General features: G+C 38.0%; 1 long non-coding RNA gene across 1 annotated transcript in view; it reads right to left on the bottom strand.

Moving 5' to 3' along the window:
* LOC125182328 (uncharacterized) overlaps positions 1–14,208 on the bottom strand; it is a 144,389-nt gene extending 130,181 nt beyond the window's left edge. Inside the window, exons 1-2 of the long non-coding RNA XR_010831937.1 lie at positions 13,208–14,208; positions 5,055–5,182 (exon numbers count right to left, since the gene is read on the bottom strand). This is a non-coding gene — a long non-coding RNA (uncharacterized lncRNA). The remainder of the gene's footprint in view (positions 1–5,054; positions 5,183–13,207) is intronic.
* Positions 14,209–20,898: the final 6,690 nt, after the last annotated feature.

The raw sequence follows: 20,898 nt of genomic DNA, 5'->3' as shown, positions 1-20,898 counted from the left end.
GTAACTATGGATACCATTGTTTCTGGCAACTGAAAATGGATAGAAAACCAGCCCCGGTACTTTCTGTGCAAAAAACATAGATTTTTGCATAGCTTGTGTCAAGTGTCATTTGAATGGCCCAGGAGTGTCTCACTTGACCTCAGCTACCACTTAAGAAACGTGTGAACCTTCCCTACATCTCATCATATGGTATCTGTCAGCCCCCAAGGATGACTCTAGTATCCTAGCACCCCCAAAAAGCCAAGAAATACCTGTGTTCGTGTAAACCAGAGCTTCCACTGTTCAGGACATTAAGCAAGAATTTTAAGGCTGAATCTGCTGACTGTTAACTGTTCAGAAGACACTGCTCTGTAATGATATTGAGAGAAAGAGCAGCTATAGGGGGATACTTGCAAACTAAAATGGAAAAGAACCTATCTTAAAATAGCAATTTTTAAAAGTAGGAAAAGTCAACCAAAAACCATAGCTCCTTTGACTATTTTCTAATGCTTCTATATATTTCTGTATTTATATGTGATAGGCTTAATACAACAAGACGCTCATTTATAAAAGGAATACACTTTTTTTTTTATATCCTCAGTTTCATGAAGTTCAGAGGCAAGTGGGGTGGTGTGCTCAAACAAGCGCTGAGGTATCTGATCCTCGGATCAAAGAACTTGGTGCAAGTACTCATTGATTTTGGTGAAACAGGTTTCTGCCCAAGGCTTTCTGGTAATATGACACCACCTCACTCCTTTGCCCTCACTGCTTTTTAAGTTTTTTCTCCCTTCCCATGCTCGAACAAGACAGAATGTCAGAACTAATCATAAACTCTGCTATCAAAAAGCACAATGCTGTTGTGATTACAAACCTGAACTGTTTTCCTGTAGTTTAGGCCCCGTGATAGTCCTAGCCAGTCATGTACTACCACTACAAGCACTCATGCTGTGACTGTTACAACAAAAAAATAACAAGTTGAAAGCGCACACAAAGTAAGAGTCAAATTTGGCTGGAAATGAATGAATTGTATTTGTATCTCACTCCATTGCTACAGCAAGAGCAAATGAGCTTTAACAGAGGTATAATTACAAGTAACGTTATTCTTCTGGGATCTTTGGGACTGATACAGATACTTGAAAAACTTGAGATCTGATTCTAACAGCCTGGAAGTTGACATTCCAAATGCTTAAAATCATTAACAGGACTGGTGCCCCATTGACACTTGGATTTCTCAGTGAAGCCTCTGTTTTACTTGTGTGAAAGGTATCATATTTTCTCTTCTATATACAATTTTTTTGGCATATATAATCAAAAAGAGAAATTAACATCCACATCATGGCCTCAGTAAACATGGCTGGATCCTGATACATTGTGAATCAAAAACCATGCATCCACATTTTAATACATGGTATTTATGAATGCATTCCATCACCCATGATATGTTCTAAGCTCTAGTTAGCGCTGAAGAGCCCAGCAGAGTACAAATTCCACAGTCAAAATCACAAAGTACTTTCTAGAATTATTATAGAAGTGATACCTTTTCCAATATTCCCTAGAATATTGTATGACAGGATAATTTGCATGACAGATGAAGAAGCTCTGAGGACATACATATTTGTGACCATTAGAACTCTACAGGCTACTGGCTTCAAGCAAGAAGCGATAAAATCTATTTTACTTATTAAATCCCTTTATAAAAGTCTTAATAGGTATAACAAGTTTGCAGGGCAACCTATGCTAATTATTGATTATAACTGGCACAGAGCTAAAGAAGGAAACATTTTCAATGCAAATGGGCACAAGCACCGTTTGCTTTAGCACTGTAACAAATGCAGTTCAGAAACCCTTGCAGGCTTGTGAAGAATTTTTTATTTTCCAGAGTGTGAACACAGTGGCAAGAGTTCATTAATTCAGGAAAAAAAAAAGTTTGCCTTCTAGTCTCACAGAAATGATGTTCTGCCTTTGCGTACTGATTCTCAGGCATACAGTAAGTGTACAGGGCAATTAAAGGCTCGTTTAGAAATCTAAGTTCTTACACTTCACTTCAGAAGTCCTCAGTCACAATATAAGGTACATCAGCACAGTAAATCATATTAAATAGTAATATCATAGTAAATAATGTACACACACGGTTGTTATGAAGTACAAAAATTCCTTTCTAAACTACAGTATTTCTGTACTAACACTGGCAGGGATATATCTAAGAGGACCGGGTAAGGAAGAAATGAAAATACAGCAGTTCCAGGGGTCATGGGAAAGAAGTTTTGCAAGAGAAGTTTCAAAAATGCAAACTAAACATTATGGAAAAGAAATCTGAAAGTGAGTGCCATGAAGTTTAGAATTTTGCCTCTTGAAAAAATCAAAGAATCTTTTTAATGAGTGAAAGCAGACTAGACCGAAACTGGAAAATTTTATGGAGGAATGCAGTTGAGTTGATGGCAGTTAATGGAATCAATTGCAGTAGCATCTTCTTTTAGTTTTAAGTTTTGTCATATCTGGGACAGGTGATCTCTCTCTACACAGCACAGCTTCCAAAGCAAAAACTGTGAGGAGAGGTCAAGTGGTTTCTGTAAATTTAAAAAACAAAACCAAAAAAACACCAAGGGTATTGTATGAAAGGTGACACAAACCGTGAATTTCTAACTAAATTGTTATCAACACCAGAAACAATCCCTTCTTTATAAATAAAGCAGACTTTAGACTATATGTTAGTCATTGAATTCATATACCAGATGGACTTAAATGGTAACAAAAGTTATTCCCTTTCTGTCCTATGTTTTGTCATACTTGCCTACGCTTTGCAAATACGCAATAATGTTTAGACCCTACAAGGTAGATATACATTAAATAACCAAGGCACCACATTTTTTTTCAATGAAAAAAAATCAGGATTCATAATTGTAGTCTGCTCAAGGCAAATGTCCATTATTGTTATCATCATCTGATTCCAGTCATCCAGTGACCCATTGTAATAGATAATTTTAGTGCAGAGTCACAGAAGAACCAGAGAGGACAGGAGTGCTTTCCTTGACTGGCAGGAGACAGATTGCTGGAGCATCCTTGTGTCACTGCATTCTTGCTCATTATACACCTGACAGCACTGACATCTACCCACTAACTACTAACAGTTCCCATTTGCTGAGGAGGAACAAAAACTGGTAGCAAAATCTTTTTTTCTAGGGTTCATTGGTTATATATAATATACCCATTGGGTTTGCATGGCAAGGTTTTGGTAGCGGGGGGGCTGCAGGGGTGGACTCTGTGAGAAGAGCCCAGGAGCAGCCCCATGTTAGATAAGGGCCAGTTTCAGCTGGCTCCAAAGGGACCCACCGCTGGCCAGAGCCGAGCCAATGAGTGACGCTGGCTGTGAGAGCAGATTTAAGAAAGGAAAAAAGAAAATACTGTGCAACAGCAGCTGGGAGAGCAAGGAGCGAGAAACAGCCCTGCAGACCCCCACATCAGTACAGAAGGAGGGCAGGAGGTGCTCCAGGCACAGAGCAGCAGTTCCCCTGCGGCCTGTGGAGAGGCCCATCATGGAGCAGGCTGTCCCCCTGCAGCCCATGGGTCCCACACGGAGCAGATCTCCATGCTGCAGTCCGTGGAGGAGCCCCCGGTGGAGCAGGCGTATGTGGCCTGGAGGAGGCTGCGGCCCATGGAGAGCCCCCGCAGGAGCAGGCCCCAGGCCGGAGCTGCAGCCCGTGGAGAGGAGCCCACGCAGGAGCAGGGAGTCCAGGGGGAGCTGCCGCCCGTGGGGGACCTGTGCTGGAGCAGTTTGCTCCTGGGGGATGGACCCCATGGTACGGAGCCATGTGGGAGCAGTTCTTGAAGAGCTGCTGCCTGTCAGAAGCCTGTATAGGGTGAGATCTAGATGGATGTAGGAGCTTAGATGTCTCTCAGTGTGAAACCAACACATTATACAACAAGAAAATACATAAATTTATCTTATGGCATGGTGGGTTTTTTTGTTTGTTTTTTTTTTTTTTTTTTTTTAAACAGACTTATAACTGCCTAAATGAGGCAGTCAAAATCTTAATAAGGTAAGAAACTTATTAGTAATCTTGATGTTTTATTAGTATTTTGTGGACTTCACTTCTAATTACCAACACAAAAATCTTATTGTAGCTCTTACCAATCTATTATTAACCAGTTACACAAACATAAGACCAGAAGAACCGCTGACGTGTTTGTATTGAGTGGCAATTGATTTAACTCCATGGACATCAACCGAGTCAGATCAGTTTACCTCAACTGCAAATTTGCCTTGTGATTGAGATTTCAAGCACTGCCTTGCTTATCAAATATGAAAAGAAATATTTTGATCTTTTAAGAAAAAGGGACATGTAAACACCTGCTAGCTTCACAGCTGCAGTAAAAAGAATATTTAGGTAATAAGCAAGGGAGCAATTTTTTCAAAGAGTTAAACATGCAGTCTGTTTTCTAGAAGGTAGTTTAATTCCTGCCCCTTACCTCACTATTGGCTGCATAATCCTCACTACATGCTGTTAAATACTTCACTCATTTCAAGACATCTGTAGCTGCCTTTGCATGGGTAAAAATAGTTACAAAGAAAACATCATATACTTGCAACTCACACAGAAAAGCCCTCTGTATTTGCCACGCATGTCAATCTCTTTTCAATCTAATCAGATGTTTTCCACAAGTATCCATTCTGTTTTCCACCATCACATACAACCGAACCACAAAATCGCCAGCCAGCAAATATAACCAGCAAGTAAAAGTTTCTGTATATCCAGACTTTGAATATTTTCACAATGCCAGCCATGAATTTGGAATAATGCCAGCAAAACACCACTGGGTGCATTAAACCTCTTAAGTGAAAAAAATGTTATCTGTTTAAATGCCTTCTGATTATCTACACAACTTAAAAAATACTCTGTTGTACTCCAAGGGATGAATTTTACTGAGTTCCAAATAGCACATTTTCAAAGGTTCAAACAACCAAGGGGATACTAAACAGGCATTTGATCAAGGATGCTGAATGCTGTACTTTAAACTCTCATCATAAATGGCCCCTGCTAATAAAATGAGCAGTGAAGAAGATATTGTTTACTTACATCTAGTAAAGTAGTCCTAATCTGAGGAAGTACTTAGGCTGAAGTTAAATTCCTTTGAATTTAAGATGTTTATCTCCCAGTGAATTTTAAGGCTAGGTTAAACCTTTTTCCATTTGAAACACTACTTCCTGCAAAAAAGAAAAAAAAAATCAAAGCCCAGCCCAAAAGCCTGCATAAAACTTCCAGTATACTTAATTTATGCACATTTTAAGTATTGTAATCAACTATGACTCAGTCACATTATGATTTTAAATGCAACACTTGTTTTGAGTATCAAAATCATTTTACTAATAAAAAATACTCATCAGTTGGAAAAATTCTGAAGAAATGGTTAAGTACTGCTGAGCATTACACTTTTCAGTATCCAAGAAAACAAAACTTTATAAATCAGCTGCACTGATTCTCATTGGGTTAGAGTCACGACTGCAGGAAATGTAAAATATCAGTCAAAAATAAGGAAGATGACATCCTTATTATTAAACTGCTCCTACTTTCAAATCACTTTTCAGAGTCAATTGAAGCAACTCATCATGCCACTACACAATGCATAAACTTGGGTCATCAGTAGCTAGACTTCAATAAATAGCTTCTTTCCAGACATTTATCTGGGGGACAGATGGTGGCTGATATGTAATTCCTGCAGAGTATTAGAAGAGTTAGTCACTTAACACAGGATTTTGAAAATCTATTATTTTTTGAAAGTCGCATAATGCCCAACGGTAAGTGATACCATTGTGTGGAAGGTTAGCAGTACCTTCCCTTTTCCTCCAGTGCATTGCTTTTATTTGTATTAGTGAAGCATACAGGTTGTGTGGCCTAACACATAAATATATAATCTCTTAGATGTGACCTTGAAGAAGTAACCCAATTAAATCAATCTGATATTTATTCAGCCTTGATGTGCTTATAGCATCATTTGTTATGTGAGCCTTTCAGACTTCTCAGCCAACTTAATCCATTTCATTCTAATGCTTTTCTCCTGTCTTTATTTCCATACATCTTCATTACCAGCACTCCAGTTCAAACTGCTGCTGAAGGGTTAAGCAGGAGATATTTATTAAATGTAAACTCAAACAAATGTTAGCACAGAGCAGCTACTGGAAGTACAGCGATAAAAGGCCATTTGCTGGCTTAATTAAAATTAATCAGAAATAATGGACTGTCTTGAGAAAGAATAATATAAACACACAACACTAATCTCACAAGCCCAAATTATACAATAATTTGAGGCTCCAAGTCTCATTGATTTAATACAGTATTTAGCGATAGAGGAAGGTTTAGAAGAGATCAGAACAAGTTCTCTTGCACGATAAAATTCATAACTGAATCAAAATCCTGCTGTAATTTTTAAAACAATTCATAATTAGAGTTTCCTTCTGACATTGATATAATTCAGAAAAGCTTTTGCAATGTGATCTTAATAGGCTATTAATACCTGAATGAGATTAAGGGATTTATTCTATCCTTCAGGAGTGCATGTAGCTGAATGGAAGTATCTTTCCATATTGATCACTGTAAGACACGTTCTTTGAGATTTGTGCCCTTCTTCCCACACACAGTTTGGAAAAATCTAACTGCTTAAGAATAACTCACAAGTCTTAACTGGTGAAATCATTTTTCTGATCTTTATCATAATTATCTGGTTTTGGTTCTGTGACTGTCCTGGAAATTAATGCCTCCTTTTCCATCTGTTTTCTACCTCAGTTTTTGTACACCTATATAAGTAACTAGTTGGTGTCCTTTTGCTTGCTTGCTTTTTTTTTTTTGGTTTGGTTTTGTGTTGTTTTTGTTTTTGAGAAAAAAGTTCTTTGCTAATATATTGCTGTCTTAGTCTACCCTCCTCGTCTTCGTTAACATACTGGGTCTTCTGCATGTGCTGAATACATTATACGTCCTTAAGACAGTGTTAGAAAGGAAAGCTTAGTTAAACACATCCCACAAAACACACAGTTCTTGGACTTTTTACATCAGGGTACTTCAGGAAATTAATCACAATTAACTAGATTACTTGTATCTTATCATATGGCTGTGTGAACATCATAGTTCAGAATTAAAATCTTAATTAAGTTTATTTAAATTTACCTTGGAAGTAAATTATGTCAAATCAGATGTAGGTGATCTTTATTTTCAGAGAGACTGTTCATGTTATTTTTTAACTAATGCATTTTAAATTCACACACTTAGATCATTTAAATAAATTTTTGCCATGTGTCTCCACATACACTGACTCTTCCTCTCCTTCTCGAGGCTGTTTTTTTGAAAGCTCTTGGCATCTCCCATATTCATACAGGACTGGGCAGAGCTCTAGTGCATTGCATTTCTACAAGACTATTTTATAAGCCTATTTGCTCCCTCCAATCATGCAGCAAATAATTGAGAAAGAATCTAGGATCCCTCTTCCTTTGGGATTGTTTCTGTATCTTTAGGAGTTCACACTGTTACTGCAGCACTTGGAGAGAACATTTATGGCACTTTGTATATCACAGGCTGGCAGAAAGTGTCTTGTTCTTGTCATTTAAGACCTTGAGCCTCTTCAGGATTGTCCCGAGGAAAAGTCACTGACAATACTCTAACTTCCTCCATGATGCTGTTAATGAAATGCTAAACACAAATATTTGCTGACATCTGTTGTGCTAATTTGAGCAATTAAATGTCAGCATTCTGTGTAATCCCATTACTTTGTCCCTAAACACAGACCAGCTCATTGGTGTACTGGCCAAACCATAGCAGGGACCTCAGGGATCACCAAGTTCACCCATGCTAATCACAGGCATTAAAGCTGGACAAGTTTTGTCCCCTCTGTTCCTACTAAGAGACTATTACAGGAATAGTGCTCTGATGAACAGTTATCTTCTAGTATCCTGCCTAAAGGTATCAATGAACAGATAACACACCTTTTCTATTGCTATTTTTGGACTATACACCCCTTTATTCCAAGATAAAACCGCGCAAAACTACTGTAAGCCAAAATCATAAACTTTCCTTAAGTAAGATGACAACTCCAAGAGCCACTCTAAACCTATCTTACAGTTTTAATTCTTCTTCCTTGTTCCATCTGTTCAAAAAACAAAGATTTATGAGTGGGTTTTTAAAAACATTGTTACTACCGTATATTTACTGACATACAGCATTTGCCTACTTCAGGGATCAGGGTGTCTTTCTTTGTTCTATGGACACAATCCTCTCCATAAAAGAAATTAAAGGTAATTTTATCTTGCATTCAGTGTACCTATGAAGGCTTGCTGTTTGATCTGGACAAAGTAAATTAGTAAACTTACTTATATTGCTAACTGCACAGAGACTGATTACAGTCTGACACTAAATAGTTCCCGAATTTGTGTCAGCCAGTAAGTATTCTCCAAATATTTGCATTGTTCCGATGTTCAAGATTGGTCTAGTTATGAAGAAGAGGCAGATTACTTAGATCCCTTTTCCTCATGCATTTTTGACACTGATATGTGAACGTAAAAGTTTGGAAAAATAGTGATTTATCTAACCACAAGTTAAGAAAAGAATGCACATTATCTAGTATTGAAATAAGTATTTAACCTATTAAAAACCTTCTGCAGAAGAAAACAGCGCTAAGTCAACATTATTAGCCCATACTAAAAACAATCTCCTGCAATGCCTTCTAATTGTTATTTTAAAGAAACCCTGCAAAAGTTGGGAGGTATAAAGTTTTACATACATCTGCCTGCAAACTCCATTTAAACCTTTAACACACATACAAATAGAATTAATGTTTGCCAAAGTATAATTCTGATGCTCTTGCTTGGGAGAAAAATAAAGTTAAGTCACCACCTCACACTGTTGTTCAGTCCTGAATGAAAAAAATAAGCTTAGCTCAATCTCCACAAAAACAAACAGAGTAAATTAAAACCACTCACTGCACTTCTTGAGCATGAAGAGAATTTTAGAAGGGACACAAGCTGAAGCCGAGATAGTTAAATTGTGACACTGGCAGAGCAAATCCATTCTCTAGTAAACATTCTCTTCTCATCAGGCCACTGTAACAACAGAATTCTACAGCAGAACTTATTTACTGGCATAAACGTCAAATCCTTACATATAGCATGACAGTATGGTTACTTTGGCTTGTGTTGGAAATGGGCTTCAGATCAGAAAATAACAGTTTATTCACTTGTCCCCATTCATTCTTATTCTGAGTTAGACAATGAAAATTTGCACCCTCAGTAAGCCTGCATAAAATGCCAAATTAGGTGCGAGTGTTGATCTGCTCAGGGGTAGAAGGGCTCTGCAGCGGGATCTGGATAGGCTGGACTCACGTATGAGGTATCTCATACTAACTGTATGAGGTTCAACATGCCTAAGTACCGGGTCAAACACTTGGGGCACAAGAACCCCACACAACTCTACAGAAGAAGTGTGGCTGGAAAGCCGCCCAGCAGAAAGGGCCCAGGGCTATTGTTCAATAGCCATCCAAATATGAGCCAAGCATCCTGGCTTGTATCGGAAATAGTGTGGCCAGCAGGACTAGAGAAGTGATTGTCCCCCTGTATTGTGCTCTGATGAGGCCACACCTCAAACGTGTGTTCAGTTTTGGGCCCCTCACTACAAGGACATTCAGGCATTGGAGTGTGTCCAAAGAAGGGTAATGAAGCTGATGAAGGGTCTGGAGAACAAGTCTTATGAGGAGCAGCTGAGGGAGCTGGGGTTGTTTAGCTTAGAGAAATAAGGCTCAGTGGAGACCTTACTGTCCTTTACAATTACCTTAAAGGAGGTTGCAGCAAGGTGGGGATTGGGCTCTTCTTCCAAGCACCAAGGGGGCTTGGATGAGGGGAGGATGGCCTCAAGTTGCATCAGGGGAGGTTTAGGTTGGATATTAGGAGAATTTATTCACTGAAGGGGTTGTAAAGTACTGCAACAGGCTACTCAGAGAAACGGTTGAGTCACCATCCCTGGAGGCCTTCAAGAAACACATAGGTTTAGAACTTAGTAGTATGGTTTAGTGGTGGACTTCAGTACTAGGTTAAAGGTTGGACCAGATCATCTTAGAAGTCTTTTCCAACCTGAACTATTCTACGCTTTTCAGAAAGGCTTCTTTTTTCTTCAGACTACAACTCCCTAACTTAATGAACATACTAGGTATGCCTCATTGTCTTTTCAGGAAAAGTAATTTTCTCTCTAAGGATGATTATTCTATACTGGAACATTCATAGTAAAAATATTTCAATGCCTCAGGAACGTAAGCTATTCATTTTCCCGTGTGTGGTTAGTATTCTTGTTAAACTGGCAGCTCCTTCCTTCATGAGGCTGACTTGGAAGATGAGTCAGAATTGCTGTACAGTGTAATGCGATGCAGAGAACAATAAAGAGGTATAGGCTTTCGGTACCTTTGAGAGCCAGAAACCTACAGCAATCTTGCACCTGGAGAAGTTGTCTCAGGAGAACCATTTAATGAAAATGCACTGTAATTGTGAGAACAGGAATTGTTCAGCAAAGCTTTATTGCATCTTTCCACTACTTTAGGGCTGCCTTCGATTTTAGCTAGAAGATTACACAAGGGAATCTGTATGCATCTTTCAAAAAGCAAATTGCAAAGTAAATAAGCAACAAAAACAGAGGAATGCTCTCCAGTAACATAATCTGCAAGTCCACATAGAATCCATCCAAACTGATGGCATTAATGCTTGAAACATAGTCCTGAAGAGCAAAGGCATCTGTTCATACACAGACACTGAGTATTACACAAAGGGAAAATATGACTAATGCCCTGTTTCATCCCTCCTGTTACAGTCCCATATCTCCTGTCTCAATTTCTCAGTGTCAGTTTCTGATTCTCTTTTTAACACTGAAGCCTATTTCCCTTCCAGTTTTTCACCTTTTTTTCTTTCTTTTTTTTTTTTCTTTTCACAGGCTTTCAAACATTTGTAAAACCATTTTATTTATTTACCTTTTCAACATCTAGAGCATTTCAGAAAATAAAAATGAGTAAGGAAGGAGTGGAGAAAAGCCTTGCTGGAACGGGAAGTAGGAGATGAATGTTGAACAGAAGCTTACCAAGAACTCACCGTTCTTGTCCAAAGATGATTGCATCATCTTTGTCATACACTGTACGCTCTTAAAGCTCTTCTAAGCTTAGCTGAACTAAACCAAAATAATACTCCTGCTGTCTGACTTTAAGAATAAGTAAAGTATTGTGGAAAATGCAGATTTCTGGAAAGATCAGCATATAGGTATTTTCTAAAACAACACACTATTCAAGTAAGAAGGGGAGAGGTGAAGGATGCTCTCAGAGAATGGACGTAATCACTGCCTCCAGCTGGATGCCACTAAAAAGACTATAGAAAGGAATATTTGAATTTAAGCATCTGGGATATTTTAGGTGCAAACAAATACTCTGAAAAACTGTAACTAAATTACCTATATCTTTACTGGACCTGCAAACTGGAACTAGGAGATAAGAGATGAGCACTTGGAAATTTTTTGTTGTCATATTAAGTTTTTTAGCTAGTATATCTGAGAGACTTTGTCTACTATTGGCAAATTACTGCAAACTTGTACAAAAGTAATAGAAGACTCAAGAAATGCATCTTTGGTCTTAACTGGAGAAACATGGTAACACCAGCATCTAAATGCTAATTTACAGCTCACATGATATAACATAGCACTAAACAGTGGTAAGGGATTTAGTGTGCATTTTGACAAATGTAAAATCTTTTTTATTTTTATTTTTTAACCAATAGTTTCAGACAACTTTTCAGTGAAGATAAACATAGAAAAAGGCTGGGTTTGGATTTCAGACAAAAAAGATATAGAAGAAATTACATGTGAAATTAGCTTTATGAGACTGAATTTTCACCCCCTTGCATCCCTGCTTTCTTCAAGAAGTTAATCTACATATTAGCTTACAGACTTCTTCCTGTTTTGAAGCTAGGAAACCTACTTCCCAAGACATTCAATCCCTTGAAGAAGGGCAAAAATATCAGTTTTAGTTGGATGTCTCCATAGATCATGTAGACATAGTCACATGGCAGACAATCCAAGCTCTTAATCAAAATATGGAACATCTCATGTTTCCACCCAGAATACAAAGCAGACAGCCAGGCTCAGATCCTCAGCTATGCTAAGAATGAGGAGGTACCAGTAAAATCTAATAGAGTTCTTTGACTGAAGTATAGATGAGATTCTGTTCTACTAACCCCCCTTTTTTTCTTATTAAATCACTTCAGACATCATCTATGTTCTCACCTTTCCCTTCTTTTCTAAAAACTGAAAACAGTACCCAACATCTACCCAAATGTTTTCTATGTTACCACTATCTAATCTACCCACTGATCAGATAAGTGGTATGACAATTATGAGAGCTCAGATAATTTGTTTACGACAAATAACAAGCAAGCTTCCCTTCTCTATTTACTTCTCTATTTGTGGTCTCCCAAACTTCTCAGTGGTGACTACTGCAAGTCACTAGTTTATGTAATAAAATTAGCTTCAGATTTGTACAGAGCTTATATATAAAGTGTGAATTTATAAACAATTTTAGACAAATTATGAATTCTTATTAGACTAGTATTTCTGATTCACAACATACTAGCTGCTCAAATTGATTTTTACAAATTCTTGTGATGTTTTTAATATGTATGATTGTCTTTGCTGAAGATGCAGCTGGTCTAGTGAATGTAATAGAAAATGACAACACTTTTCCTTATTTCAGCTATATCATGAACAAATGTCTAATTTTAAGTTTAAAATCCCTACCAACACAAGAATATAAGTTCATATATATTATACTGTGTTCCTTCTACATATTTCAGTGATAAAAGTTGGAACAGGAAATGTAAGTCACACCATAGTCAAAATAAATATTTTTCAGTGTTTTCCGCTAATACTTCTTTCTTCCTTTTTTTTTTTTAAATATATACACACACACAAATTATTTGGTCCCGGTGAATTGCAAATTTGAATTCATGGAAGTGCATGTGTTGGGAATGGGTAAGAGATGCAGCCCTTCCATCAACCATGCAGCACATGAGACACGAACGCCGCGCCATATGATAGAGCGGAGGCTGCACAGCAACTTCCTTCTGAGAGCACCGTAAATGCATCTTAACTTTGGTCTGAAGTAAAAAAAAAAATAATTAAAATATGATAAAGGCTTCTGTGAGAAGACAAGATCTCTCATTTCTCACCTCTCTGAGGACTGGTAACATGTGATTTTGTTGTTTCTTTGTGCACACGTGTGTGAAGTGCACAGATGAAGCTAGAGCTGAGAATGTCCAGCCCACGCTTACAGGTTTTGCATCCTTATGTTTCCTCTTACAGATAAGAGTACGCTGACATTTCAGAATCTGTAGGAGATTAAGACAGGGAAAAGGGTGACAACTGTAATAGTCACAGATCAATAGACTCCTTAAGCACATGCCAAAATTTAAAAAATGTGAACCTTAATACTTCTGATTTAGTACATGCATTTATTTTTGATAACGCTCATTCCTCCTACCCCTCTCTCTCCCTCCCATTCACAATCATGCACTTTAATAGCAGAGAGCTTCAAGAGCTCTTTCAACAGAAATACCCAGTGCCTTGAAGAGTCTGGTACAGTTTTATAAAAGTTGCTTGTCCAAAAATCAAAAGCATTTATCTGTGTATTAGCAGGAGGCATATCTAGACTCAGCCAGCCCAGTATCTAATCTCAGTCTCTACTGACTACAAAGTGCCTGATGAATGAAAGTAGCAGGATCTGCTACCAAAAACCTTGGTCCAGAAGCTCTTTATCTGAACTTGTTATACATTTCAGTTAAGGCAAGGGAATTTTGGACACAGAAAAATGGTATTTTTTGTAGGAAAGGTGAGAGCAGATTTATGTTTTATCTGGCATCGTATAGCAGGTCTTTGAGAAGATTGAAAAAGTCAGTTTATGCACCAAAAATAGATTGAGTTTTCTAGATGCTTATCATCAAGTTCCAGAATTCCATCTTGCTGATCCAAACTAATTGCATGAGACGTGTTTACACTTCTTTATTCTATAAGACATATCCCAGTTTCCTTCTCACTTGTTTTTTTTTGGTGGCTTAGGGACAGAACACTACTCCTGGAGTGATAAATACCAAAAGAAAATAACATTTTCAGCAGACTGAATAGTGTATGGGAAGTAATACAGTGGGAGCTGAAGATTCAGAATATTTTTTTCTTGTTTTGACAAAAAAGAGAAAGTATTCAATAGCTAGCAACTAAGAAAACTATGAATAATCTCATAACACAAGTGAAACTCAATTAAAAGAACAATATGTGAATCTGTTGACAGGTGAAGTGAATTTAGTTTTAAAGGAAATTAAAAATAAATATGAAGATCACTGTTGGGTAAAGAGTCTTGGCAGGTATCTAAAGAAGTGTTGATGAGATATTAACCTAAGGGAAAAGTGTTCACAAATGTGTGAAAATAGAGCAATCTGTTCCTAAAAAACAATTCATTGTCTGCCACTTAGAATATAGATGTTTGCCTGGAGATTACTACTAAAGATGTGAGAATTAAACTATAAACAGAATGTGAGGGGATATTTCTCTAGGATTTATTAGGCATTAACTTAAGCGGGCTGCTGGGATGTGAGAATGTGCAAGTCTGCAGCAGACATACGAGGTATGGTAGGATCATGTTTGCTGCTATAGTGAACAGTCACTTGTGCTAGATTCTGTGGCAAGGGAAAATTGCCACAAAGCACCTGCCTTAAATGCACAGAGCTTGGAGCACACAGTAGAAACAAGAAGAGCAAACAGCATACTGGTGTGTGCTCTGGTCCCCAGATTCATTCCTTAGAGAGCAAAAGCAACCTAGTGACAAACTAATTTGCTAGCATAAGACAGCACCAAATGGCTTTTTTTTTTTTTTGGATAGGCCAGGAAGGAATAAGAAGAACATAACTCCTGACTCCCAGCCTCCTACAGCTGTTACTGCTCTGACACTGCTGATTTACTCCTCTCTCAGCCCCAGCCCTGAAGTCAGTTGAACAATGTATTTCTGATTGATGCTGTACTGAGGCCCCACCCCTAGTGCAGCACTCATTTCTGGTACCCCATTAATGCAGTTACTGCAGAACAAGGATGGACTGCAGCTTTTAAAACTATTAGAATGTGTCGCCCTTGATATTTGCCAAAATTCAGACTTGATATAATTCTTTGTGACTCCTCTAAGTAGGAGTTTAGAAAGCAAGGGAGTCCTCTCTGAACCTCGTGATTCCAGTGGAGGGTCTCCCTGATGCACCAGACTTACCCTGTCCTTTATGCAGTAAATAACCAAGTGTGACAAAGATTTGATGATGGCAATGTACATTAAGCCTTGTTAAATCACTACTTTATATCAATAAACCATATGGCTGCTTCTCAGTAAGATCAAACAATTATATCAGCTTAGCCTGATCAGCCTGATATGACTTTATAGTCAAAACCTAGTTCTTTACTGAAGTTCCAGGAAGATATGACTACATCAAAGCACTCGTGTTTTGAAAGCAGAAAGCTAATTATCAGTGGATTTAAGTTTTTTTTTTTTTGCCTTAGAGGCTCCAATCACTTCATGCAGAAATATTGGATACATGAACAAAAATTAGTAGTTACCTAACATTTTAAACTCAATTACGGTATTCATATGTTCCAGCTTTTCACTCCACTGCAGTTATACTGAAAAATCTACCTTTAAAATTTTGCTGTCATAGCATGCCCCAACATTTACACATATTACATGGTTAAAAAATACAGTTAGCAAATATTAAGATTTTGTTTTTCTATTCCCTGAAATATTTTAAATAAATTAAGACACAAAAAGAAAAGCATGGACTATGAGACATCCAATTTCCTACAGACCAGCACCAATCAGTGATGGAATCAATGGAATATCTGTAAGGTTTCCTGTAAATGAATCAGGTATAGGGTGTCAAAAATGCCAATTAGAAAAATAATTGTTTTTTCATCTTATGCTTATTATCTGGTGTTTTATATTTAAACAGAGATGAAGCCTTAGACAGTAGTTGCAGTCATAACAATTCTCACTCAATAGCAGAAAAAAGGAGTAGTGGGAATATGAGAATCATCTTACTGCAAGCCAGACCTCCATCAGAAGGTATTATGTCATATGAATGTCATAAGCTGTCTCAAAAGCTACCATTGTTCCTGGCTCCTCAGGAAGCGTTCTCAGTTTCAGGTAGCTTTGCACTGTGTCTGACAGATCCTCATGTTGTTCACACAGCAGCTGACTTGCAATGTACTTGACTACATCTTTGTCCACATGATTCATTAAGCTGCTTGCAGTGGTACAAGTCCCAAAACTCATTAGTGCTTTCTGGAGATTCTTTCTGATCAGCCCCTGTGCTTTAGGCATTTTCAGCTTAGATTATCACTACTAGAAAGCAACACATTTTTTAGTGCTCTTAGAAATAACTTTTCTAAGAAATTACTTAGAGTATTGGTCATTGTGTTAATGAAGGGGTCTTGGCTGAATTTGCTGTTTTGGAGAGTTCTAACACTGCAACTGCATTAAAAACTTACATTCTTTTACTTAAGATTTCAATATAGAAAACAAATATACGTCTTTTGATACAGAAGTCAGAGAAAAGAATCATTTACTATGTACATAATCTTTACACTGGGCTTTAAAATAAAGTTAATTAAAGCTGGTATTCAAAGCCTCCTGTTGGCAGCTGTTGAGTAGTGGTTTCTCTCATGACACTGACAGTCTGAGGGCCTGAACCTGAGAGACAGGAAATCAGTTCACATCCTGCTACATGCAGACTTGTAGGCTTTGTTAGAAATGTGTACAGGTCCTCGTTCAATTAAAAAAGACTTCAAAGTTCTACACAGAGAAGAATTTCTTATGAGCTTCACAGGATAAGAACTAAAAATCCTGATGCCATGCCAGCTGAATTCAACCAAATTCTTTCCATGACCTTAGACATGCTTTGGATAAACACCAGAAAATCAGCTGAAGTAGGTGACAGTGCAAAGATCCTTCTACAAATTTTTGAATGTACAAATAATTCACACTTAAGGATTTGCACTTTTTTTGGTCTCCATTTTCTACAGGTATTTGTGCAGCCAAGTTCTCTTGTTGTGAATTATCAAAAGGTAAACAAGAAATAACTTTCAGACTACCTTGCTTAAACATCTAAGCTGAAAATCCCAAAACGTAGAGTACTTCGGTATTTACTGTACACAAATAATATGAGGTAGCATGGATGGCAAAGAGCACATTTGACACTAGAATTCTGATTTTGTGCTTTTAAACACAAACCTTGATCAAATTGTTACCATTCACTCCCTGTCCTTTCCTATGATTTCCTCATCCTTCGAATTGCCATGAATTCTCCTATAGGAAATAGGAAGCGGGTGTAAGTTCTTATGAATCTGATACCATCTCCTTGCAGTCAACATGAAACAAACTATCAGCAGTTTAGTATTTTATGTGTGCATACACATCCTTTCCCATGTAAAGGGAAGGCCAAACAGCCTACTACCCTGTGGGACAGGCGGGACCAGCAGCTAAGAAGCCAAGCGTGCTCCTTGACCTAAAGGATTGACAAAGGATTAAATATTAATCGTTTAGGCTTGGAAGAAAGAATGGTAGCATGGACTTATTTTCTGCCCCTCAAAAGCTGTACAAGCCACAGTACCCCTACATTTAGTCTGCCTGAGGAATGTAAACTAAGCTGCAAGGTAAACAATGCATTTCTTCTTACACTCCACACATGCCAGGTTGTGAACTGCTTCCAATACAGTGCTGTGAAGCCATACACTTCAGAACAGTGACAGAGCTCTGGTAGGCTACAGTTAACATCTGCCCTCAGGTCACAGGAAACCAGTGTTCTTCCTGAACAAGCTGCAGCGATAACTTGTCTATTTGTAGTTCCTCCACACCTCTGCAAGGTCAGGGGAAGATGGTGGATTCAACCTCCACGGCCCATTTCCACTTCAGAGTCTTGCCTCTGTGCAAAATCATTGCTGCTTTGTGTCCAAATGCTGAACATGAGTTGCGTTCAAGTGCACAGCCAAGAAGAGACAGTGGTGACCCATATGGCCTGACTTCTAGGGAATAAAGCTATGATATCACTTGAGGACAGGACATTTAATGGAAAGAGGAAACAAGGTTCAAAACCACCAATCACTTTCTTTGGTGCACTGTGTTTTTTGCATGGATAACTTCATAGAGCCCATTTCTCTGGAGTCTGTGGTCATCAGCATTGTGGTGTCAGAATCACACTTCGGACAGGAAAATAAAAGACCAATTTACAGAACTAGTTTCCTTTCTCCTTCATGTGCAAATGACAGATCACTCCCTAAATACTTAAGTTTGTGGATACGCATAAGTGGTGGCTGAGACCTGAAAATACTCATTAACATTTCATAACTGGAAGGTGAAGGATTTTTAGTCCAAAACCGAAGTTAACTCATCCTTAGTGGTTAAAACCATGCTACAACACAGTGTGCTTCTGCATCTTTGAGAAGATATCTGTCCATATACCTCACCTTAGCCTAACACAGAACTGAACCTTAGACTTGTATTGCTTATGAAAACCTAGAGACTTGTTCACCAGTCTTGCTCCCTGACCTAAAGCTGGCTACAGTTTTAGTTCCCAACACTCTTTAATGAAAGTTCGTTCTTAATGTTACATAGATTGAATGAAATGTTTCCATTAGAAGTATTTGAAAATATATACTTAACAGGACCTGCTGCTCCTGTCTTACTGCATCATATCAATCAGAGGAGCAAAGGTCTCAGAGACCATTTCCTGTGTATTTTTTAAAGTAGCTAGGAAGGTGTTACTTTATCTTGTTGCTGCTGTACATCTCCATCAACTGAAGGCTCTCACTCTCTCAGCCTCTTACTATGTCTTGTATGTGTTCTAAGACTTTGAAAGAATAAAACCGTGTAACAGGAAAGCAAGATCTACGGAACAGCACAATCTATAATTTCTGTTACTCTTGTGAAAAATATGCCTGGCCTTTCCTCTCTGATCAAGGAAAAATACTCTGTTGAAAAAATACAATTAAAAATTGTATATTCTTAATTCTGTTACAACAGAATTAAGGAAATGCCTGGTCTTTCCAGGACGGATTCTGTTTTTCTCCTGTGCATTAAAGCAACAGACTGAAGTTTCACACAGTTCATAGCTGAGAGGTATGAGATCACCCAAGTCTGACAAACTATACATGTGAGGTAAATCTTGCAATATATTTAGGCCAGACTTAGACTGAATTAACTTTGTCCTCAGAATTTGAAATATTTTCAAGCCAAAATCAGAGAACAGAACTGGGTAGCCAGGGACCTTGCAAAACTGAGAAAGCGATAAGCAAGAGAACTATGAGTCATTTTGAAGCAGTGGATTAAAAAAAAAAAAGCATTTGTCAATATGACTGGGAGAAGGAGAAGTGGGTACTGGGAGAAAAGAAAGGGAACCACTGCTGGATGATCCCAAACCTGCCAGTCAGTACAATCTTGGCCTAAGAGCACACTTGGAATACCACTGAGCATCGGTCTCTTTCCAACACCCACCCACGCCTGCCTTCTGCTGCTGGATAAACCACTCAGCCCCTAGCAGGCCTAGATAAGTGACAGTCAGGAAGCTTTTCATTTTGATCTGGGGAAAACTCCCAGAGAGTCCAAAAGTAACCCCATAACTTACTACAGATTAATACCAAGAAGTGATAACATTTACAAATGAAATCAAGTCTCCAAGCAGACAAATATGAGAGTAAACAGTTGATCATATTAGAAGTGTGGAAGCTTGTACAGAAGGTAATACTGAAACAAAAGTCCTGATCCAGAATCAAGTAAGCAGAAGATTGTTCCAGTTACATAAACTATCCTGATGGACAATAGTACAAGTACAGGAACAGCCATGAGTCACCTTTAATTATTTTCATTTCAACAGACATTTTTGTACATAGATATTTATAAACTTAAAATATAAACAAAACATGTTATGTTCTCCTTAAAGGGTATTTTTTCATCTACATCTCAAGAGGAAACCTCTTCTAAGGACCTAGAAAAATGATATCTTAAGAAACAATGGGGAAAGAATAAACACATGCTGGATAGGGTGGAGGAACCTTTTATATGTTTTACAGATCTTTCCCTTTTTTTTTCCCCTCCAATGACATCTGCTAGGCAGAGACAGCCCATTATCTCCATTGATATCAAATTTAAGTAACTAAAAATAGGACTTCTGAATTGAGAAAGTAACGTCATGTTTGGAAGTCCTGCTTTTGTTGACAGATTTTCCGGGAGACGCAGCCTTCAGAGTGAGTGGTAGATAGTAGTTTGGAAGTAGATCAAATGGGAAAGCTTTCCATTAGAGCCTGTAAACACTCTTGTTCTGCTTTATCTTTTACTCTAATCCCAACTCGCAAGTAGTTCCTTCAAAACCACTAGCGGGCTGCCCTCTGTGTTCAGATCATCTCTACAAGGTCTGTCTGTGTGTATATATATATATATATATATATGACATGTGTGTGTATATGTATATATACACATATATATGTCTGTGTGTGTATATATATATATATATATATAGGGCCCCTTCCAGGTCCCCAATCTGTTTCATTGCCCTCAACACAACACTAAGTACTCCCTCATTATGTTCAAAGGTGAAATAAAGCCAATTTTCATATGTAACTTCTACAGTTTAAGCTTCAGCATCTGGGTATTATTTTAACAATACATTTTTAAGCAACTGCAAGCCAAGATTCTACAGGGAATCCTGGTGCTTCCTCCCCGACACAAAACAAAAAACATCCAATGATAGCCACTGAAGTGTCCTTAAAACCACTCATTCCACTTGTTTAAATTCAGAACTACAAGGCAACAAATTCCCTCAGAAGTTTGACAGTCTTTTCA

Source organism: Anser cygnoides, chromosome 5, assembly GCF_040182565.1.
Source record: "Anser cygnoides isolate HZ-2024a breed goose chromosome 5, Taihu_goose_T2T_genome, whole genome shotgun sequence".
Taxonomy (NCBI): domain Eukaryota; kingdom Metazoa; phylum Chordata; class Aves; order Anseriformes; family Anatidae; genus Anser; species Anser cygnoides.
The sequence above is the reverse complement of the archived record's forward strand: the minus strand, read 5'-3'. Positions and strand labels throughout refer to the sequence as shown.